Here is a 7,590-nt window from a genome sequence, read left to right as displayed (position 1 = left end):
CAGGTTATCACCTGTGCTTCTGACCGACAAGCTATAGATCGGAGGTTTCAATGATCCCTTCCTTGGGTTTAACTTGCTAAAGCCGCCCACAGAGCTCAGAAACATTTTCCTTACTGGATCACCACTGCATGAGAAAAGGATATAACCGTGGACCAGCCAGATGGAAGAGATGCATAGGACAAGGCATGGGGAAAGGGTACGGAGCTTCTATGCTGAGTGCGTCACTCATGCAACCAGATGTGTTCACCAACCCAGAAGCTCTCCAACCCCTGTCCTCTTGGGTTTTTATGGAGGCTCTGCTTCATAGGCTCGATTGATTACATCATTGACCATTGCTGACTGAACTCAATCTCCAGCCTCTCTCCCCTCCCCAGAGATCAGGGGGTGGGACTGAAAGTTCCAATCCTCTCCTCACTTGCTTGGTTCCCCTGGCAACCAGCCCCCATCCTTAAAAGTTTTCCCAAAGTCACCTCATTAACATAACAAAAGACACTTTTTATTGCTCTCATCACAAAGGAAATTCTAAAGGCCTTAGGAGCTCTGCGCTAGGAACTGGGATGGAAGACCAAATGTATATTTCTTACTGTGAATCACAATATCCCACTATCATTTTATCTTTGTGGACAAAGTCAAGGCATTTTGTAGGTGATTTAGACCAAGGTTACTTTCTTTGGAGGTGTGTGGGGAAGGCTTGGGTTTGATTATATAGAGTGACCAATTTGTCTGTTTGCCTGGGACTTTTTGGTTTAGCTCTGAGAATCCCCCGTCCTAGGAAAACCCTCAGTTCAGGGCAAAGTGCGATGGTTGGTCCCCTTAGGTTTGAGTTACCAAAAAAAGCTAACTATATTGAATATAATTAATTTTTTTAAAGATTTTACTTGCTTATTTGAGAAAGAATGTGTGTAAGAGAGAGAGCACAAGTGGAGGGGAGGGGCAGAGGGAGAGGGAGAAGCAGGCTCTCCACTGAGCAGGGAGCCTGACACAGGGCTAGATCCCAGGACCATGACCTGAGCCAAAGGCAGACGCTCAGCCGACTGAGCCAACCAGGCACCCCCATCATATTAAATTTTCAATCATTTTCATATTATAGTAGAAAAAGTATGGGCTTTGAAATCTAACTTGGGCTCAAATTTTGGCCATGCATCTTACCAGCTGTGTAGCCTTGGGCAAACTGCTCAACCTCTCTGGTGCCAGGGTTAATGAGGATAGCATTACATGAACTTAACGCATGGGCTCCAATGACTTTCATGCACAGCAAGCTGGCCATGTGCAGGGCTCACAGATAGGGCTGGTGGTGCTGAGGTGGGACGTGCAGGGCACTGTGACATGGTTAATGGCATCACATTAACAGCACAACAAACAGCAACAGCAGCTCCCATTTGTGGAGTCCTATGGGCCAGGGACACGTCTAAACCTTTTCCCTGAATTAACGAATTTAATCTTCACTCCTCACAGCAACCCTAAGAAGTAAGCACTGCTGTTAGCTCCATTTTACAGGTAGGGAATCTGAGGCAGAGAGAGCATATGTGATCAATAAATGGCAGAACCAAGGTTCTGATCATGAGATGGGCCGGGTGAAATTTGGAGGGACTGCTAGGGCATCTAACAGGTGGCTAGAGGTGCAAGTCACAGGCTTACAAGAGAGGTCAGAACTAGGGCTCACGATGCCAGAGTGTCTTTCCCAGAACAGCCACATCTAGGAGGGCAGCAGAGGAAGGGGAGTACTGAAGAAGGTGGAATAGGAAAGACCAGGGAAGGAAAGAACATCAAAATGAAAGGGAAACTTTCAAGAAAGCACTCCGTTATGTCGGCAAATTCGAGATCAAGGATGATGGGGAAAAAGGCCATTGGGCTGGGCAGGCAGGCCCCTGAAGCCTTTCCAGTGCATTTCCAGGGGGCTCAGGGAGAGGAATCCAGCTTATAGTTACAGCAGGTACCTGTCCATTAGAACCATCTGGCAAACTCTACCAAAAGTAGGAGTTAGGCCCTAGGACTTACCTCTAGAGATTCTGATTAAGTTGGCTGGAGGTGGATCGCTGGCTTCCTGGTATTGGTGTTTCTTGAAAAGCCCCTGGGGTGATTCACTGTATTAACATACCACTCAGTTAAATAAGGGCAATGGCTTCAGAAGGAGTGAGGGTAAAATTGCAAGTAAGTCTGGAAATGGGTTTAAAGGAAGGAGAAAGACAATTGAGGAATAACAACAGCAACCATATGAGCTCCTACTATGGGCCAGACTCTCTCTAAACCCTTGGCATACCATTTTGCATTGTGACCATCGGAACAGCCTATGACATAAGAACTCTTATCATCCTCATTTTCCGCATTAGGAAACTGAGGTCTGAAGAGATCCAGAACCTTGCACAAATCACCTTGTGGTTAAGCAAAGAAATCAGGATCAACCCCTGGCAGCCTGGTAAATACAAATTAAGTTATTTTCAGGTTATCAGAGAGGGGGGCATATTAATGATCAGGAGGGGAGACTTTTCTATCACCAGTTTACTTTTCAGCATAACTTGTATTAATTTCCTCTTTACAAATTAATTTATTTTTAATCCTATAGATTATACTTCCATGTCCGACATCCATATTTTCCTCTGTGCCTTCTTCCTCCCACCCCCAAACAGTATCCGTGAGCAAGTGTGATGGTCTTCAGAGTGGAAACCACTCTTCTGGAAACTCAATGCCAGTTCTGGAAACATGGCCGGCACAGATCTTTCACGACTCCAAAACTCCAACGCACTGGGAAGGGATCTGGGAAGACAGGACGCTATCATTCGAGGAGGCGGAGGGCTTTGGTCATTTGGAAAGTGTTCTCTCTGAAAGCTGGAGAATCTAGACGCATCTGGGCTAGAGAAACAGATGCACATCCTCCTGTCTCATCGCCCACTCCATATTCCACAGTATTTCCCAACACCACAAAGCTGAAGGGGTCTGCTGCACAGCCTTCAGCTCATGTGGGCTTTCCATGACAGGGTGGCTAAACCCACCCTGATGATATAGATTGTTCCAGAGAGGTTCTGTTTATCACCCATGGGCTCAGCTATGCTGATTGTGCTCCACAAAGATGAACAGCATCACAAATCTCCAAACCTGTACCTCCCTTGACTGCCCTACCCCACCCCAATCCCTCACCCTGGCAAGTGTCCGGAAAGAAATAGGGTACTCTAAGCATCTCAGGCAAATACTGTGCTCTGTCCCTTCACCACTGGCTAGTACTACTCCTACTCTGGCCTAAGATATATATAATCTAAGATATATATAAATGCTTAAGATCTAGGCTACTGCAGACCTATACAACTTAACCTCCAAGAGGGGCGTGCTTCTTCTACCTTCTGAGAGGGAGACAACCCAGGGCGCTGGCCACAGAAGTCCAAAGAGAGAGAAGAGTAATGGAAAGAGGATCCTGTGGAGTAGGGGTTGGCAAACTTGTGGCAAAGGACCAAAGAATAAATAATTTAGGCTTTGCAGTTCATATGGTCTTTGTTGTAACTACTCAACTCTGCAGTTGTAAAACAAAAGCAGCCCTAGGAGACACATAAATGAATGAATGCGGCCCTGTGCCAATAAAACTTTATTTATGGACCTTGAAATTTCAGTTTTATGTAATTTTTAGGTATTGAGAAATATTCTTTTGTTTTTCAACTGTTTAAAAATGTAAAAACCAGGGCACCTGGGTGACTCAGTTGGTTGAGCATCTGCCTTCAGCTCAGGTCATGATCCCAGAGTCCCAGGATCGAGCCCCGCATCGAGCCCCACATCGGGCTCCCTGCTCAGCAGGGAGTCTGCTTCTCCTTCTTCCCCTCACCCTGCTCATGCTCTCTCAAATAAAATAAATACAATCTTTAAAAAAATGTAAAAAGCATTGTTAGTTCCCAGAATGTACAAAAACAGACTGTGGGCAGGATGTGGACCATGGACCCTACTTTTCTGATCCCTGCTGTAGAAGGAAGATCACCCGGTGACCCCACCCAGTCATATTTATACATGCTTTGATTTCTGCCATTACACGTCCAGGTCTTTCCAGTTTTAGTCTATGTGCTGCCAAAGCACTACACACGCCCATGTCATAGCAGACCAACCTTGATGTACAATCAGAAAACTGTTTTGTCCACAGCTATGACAAGTCTCTCTCTCTCTTGAAATAAGAGTTGGGAGAGGGCGCCTGGGTGGCTCAGTCGTTGAGCGTCTGCCTTCAGCTCAGGTCATGATCCCAGGGTCCTGGGATCGAGTCCCGCATCGGGCTCCCTGCTTGGCAGGAGGCCTGCTTCTCCCTCTCCCACTCCCCCTGCTTGTGTTCCTGCTCTCACTGTCTCTCTCTCTGTCAAATAAATAAACAAAATCTTTAAAAAAATAAAAATAAAAAAAGAAAGAAAGAAGAGTTGGGAGAGACCTAAGTCCCCTGCAAAGTGAAGTTATGGGGCAAAATTCGTCACTGGTTGGTGAAATTTGAAATTTTTAAATATTCAACTGCAAACTGGAAGAGCTTTCCAAAGATTTAAGGAAGCCATTCTAAATACACATACATGTTTTTCTCAACTTGAAACAGAACACAAAAATATTCTGGGAACTGAAGCTTAACTGAATAAGCATGGCATTTGGTCTGAGTTTTGGGGGAATTAAGTTATGGGAAACACCAAAACCACTTATCTGTGGAAAGTCCTCAAACCCAGAACACAGTAGCTGATCCAAAGTGAAAGTTCCAAACTTGTAACTGGGTGATAAACATTTTGGGTGTGAGGGCTTCCTCAGGGATCACAACGTTTTATTTTCTGTCAGAATGCGTTTCCCACTGTTCAGCTAGAATAGAGGATGGTCACTTTTAGTAAACACTCTGTCCTTAATATAGAAGAAAAAGGAAAGTCCTATTAAAATGACTCAAGTGTTCTGGTCAGTTGTATAGGAAACAAAGAATATAAAGGTTTTTCAAATATGGGCCTCTGAGCATTATACATGTTGACCTTCAAAAATCAATCAGTTAAGCTGCTCTCAGCAGCTAATAGGAGTCTTTGCCATTTAAATTTCCAGAAAGCAGCTTTATTTGGAGAGAAACCTAGCGGCAGGAAGGTTATAGTGCTAGACTTTAGGGAGTTTAAGGGTTTTTTTGTTTTGTTTTGTTTTTTTTTTTTTTTTTGCCGGGGGGAGATTGGAGGTGATGGAGGTTGGACTGGTGTTTGAAATAAGTATGGGTTTTGACAGCAACCCACACTTTCTGTGTTGTAAAGATGCTATCCTGAGTTTAGACCTGTTGAATTTTTTCTGCATTTTTTATTAAAGTTTTATTTATAATCTCTACACCCCATGTGGGGCTTGAAATCACAACCCCAAGATCAAGAGTCATATCCTCTGCTGACTGAGCCAGGCGCCTTGGCTGCATTTTACTTCTGGAGAAACACAAGACAGACCATTTCACGCTGACGTCTAAGAGGCAACAATCATTCCAAGACCACATCAAGGTGTCCTGTTCATTCCTAGAAATGGAGTCCCAGGGACTATAATCTATAGGTATGGAGAGCCTAGACCTTGTTGGGAAAATGAAAGCTTTAGGGTTCTGGCAGTAGGAACGGAAGGGTCAAAGGAGGAAAAAACAAACAAACAAACAAACAAACACACCCAGCAAGATAACATAGTGGATATAAATGATAGAAGAGTGGGCTTCTAACGTTTTCATTTGGGAACTTCCACCGAAAACAAGCAGTTAAAAAAAAAGGCATCACATCTATAAGAGAAATACAGAGTCTAGTCTTAAATAGCATCAGCTGTAAGTTACAGAAACATTCAATGGGTGATGTCCTGTGTACATCTGGAAGCACAGAACTGGGGTTCAGATAAGTTGGGGCTGATCCAAATTAAAAGATAGTTATCCACAATTTTAGAGCATTCTTCGAATGGTAACACGAGTCCAAGCCCTCCAGTTCCTGTTGAAGCTAGGAATGGTCACCATCTCCTCATCATTAATCCATTTAAAGTCAAAGGCCTCAAAGTTCTCAACAATGCATGTCGGTGACAAACCTGAGGATTGCAATTCTAGTCCTCTGGATATGGAATTGGATCAGACCCTGGGCTGTGGGTTTTTTGTGCTTCATATCCATCACCTGAATTTTGGGATCCTCCAGAGGTGAAGATCCTCTGGCTAGGCCCAAAGTCTTTTGGGAGAGCCCAGAAGGCTTTAAGTTGTGACAGCGATGCCCTTGGAATGGCTGTCCTGGATCCATTTTTTCCTGTGAGGCAAGGGGGACACTCGATCTGGTCCGTCACTTGTTTGCACTTCAGCCTAGGTTTGTTCAAGAGCCTTTTGATCTGGAAGTGGTCGAAGACTGCAAAGGCTCTCACCAGCCCCTCACCCACCAGCTCCTCCACGGCCTCCCAGGCACCCAAGAATGTTAGTTTACTGGTGAGGTCATTGCCTTTATGGTCTTCGGGGGGAAAAGTCCTTTGCAGGCTGTAATCCCTGTGACCAGTGAATAAGATAGATGTCCAGATAGTCCTGTTACAGATTCTTGGCAGTCTTCTGATCGGCTTCCTTCACTAGGATGCTCTCAAAGGTAGGACCTAACTTGCTAATGATGAAGAAGTCCTCCTGCTTCACGACCTTCTCTTGGATGGCTTTTCCCACCTCATTCTTATCTTGATAGACACAGGCACAGTCAATGTGATGATATCCTGCATCAATGGCCACCTTCATAGGCTCCTTGACTTTGCCTGGGGGAGACTTCCAGGGTCCACAACAGACATCTATCTCAGCTTTGGTACTGGGCTCCACAAGGGTGGCAGTGGCTGGTGCGGGAACATTTCTGAGCAAGCAGGCAGACCCACCGTGCTGGGGTTAAGGGCATTGGCCCTCACGCAGGGACTGTTGTCCAGGGTTTTCACTTTTCTATTCCCAACACTTAACACAGGACCCGGCATGTTACAGATGCCCTGACAGTACTGTTAAATGAATGATGTTTTCCAAAATTCATTCATTCCTGTAACTCTTTAGTACCTGCTTACTGACTCAGCAACTGCTTCTTTATACAACAGGGTCTAGATTGTAAGTGAAGGGCAGAGGCACTCAAGTGCCAGGCCAAAGTGGGATAAGAAGCTTGTACTAGAATGTAAATCTGATGTTCTCAGCGGTATTTAGTTAGTATGAACTTCTTTTTCATAGCAACTTTCTTGATGACGTAAATTGCTTTCCCTTTTGGCACAGGCTCCTTTTCTCATCACAGAACACTGTGAACTGGCAAGTGTGGGTAGGCGGCATTGTTCCTAACACTGATACAGAGGCAAGTAGCTTAAGTAAGATATATACTCCAACTTCAGGAGCGCCTGGGTGGCTCAGTCAGTTAAGCGTCTGACTCCTGATTCTGGCTCAAGTCAAGATCTCAGGGTCATGGGATGGAACCCAATGTCGGGCTCTAGGCTCAGCAGGGTGTCTGGTGGAGGACCTGGGAGGCGAGGGGGCATTACGGGAGGCGAGGGGAGCTGTGTGTAGAAGAGAAATTTAAAAGTGGTAAATTATAAGAAAATAAAATCGACAGACCATGGAGAATTGTGAGGGAGATGACAATTATAGTAACAAAAATTGTGGAAGAGAATAGAGAATTA

The 7,590-nt window shown here is 45.0% G+C and overlaps 1 pseudogene; it reads right to left on the bottom strand.

Moving 5' to 3' along the window:
• Positions 1–5,446: 5,446 nt before the first annotated feature.
• LOC118026650 lies at positions 5,447–7,246 on the bottom strand (annotated as a pseudogene).
• Positions 7,247–7,590: the final 344 nt, after the last annotated feature.

This window comes from Mirounga leonina, unplaced genomic scaffold, assembly GCF_011800145.1.
Source record: "Mirounga leonina isolate KUSES-001 unplaced genomic scaffold, KU_Mleo_1.0 Mir_268, whole genome shotgun sequence".
Classification (NCBI taxonomy): domain Eukaryota; kingdom Metazoa; phylum Chordata; class Mammalia; order Carnivora; family Phocidae; genus Mirounga; species Mirounga leonina.
This window is presented reverse-complemented; position numbering and strand designations above follow the sequence as displayed.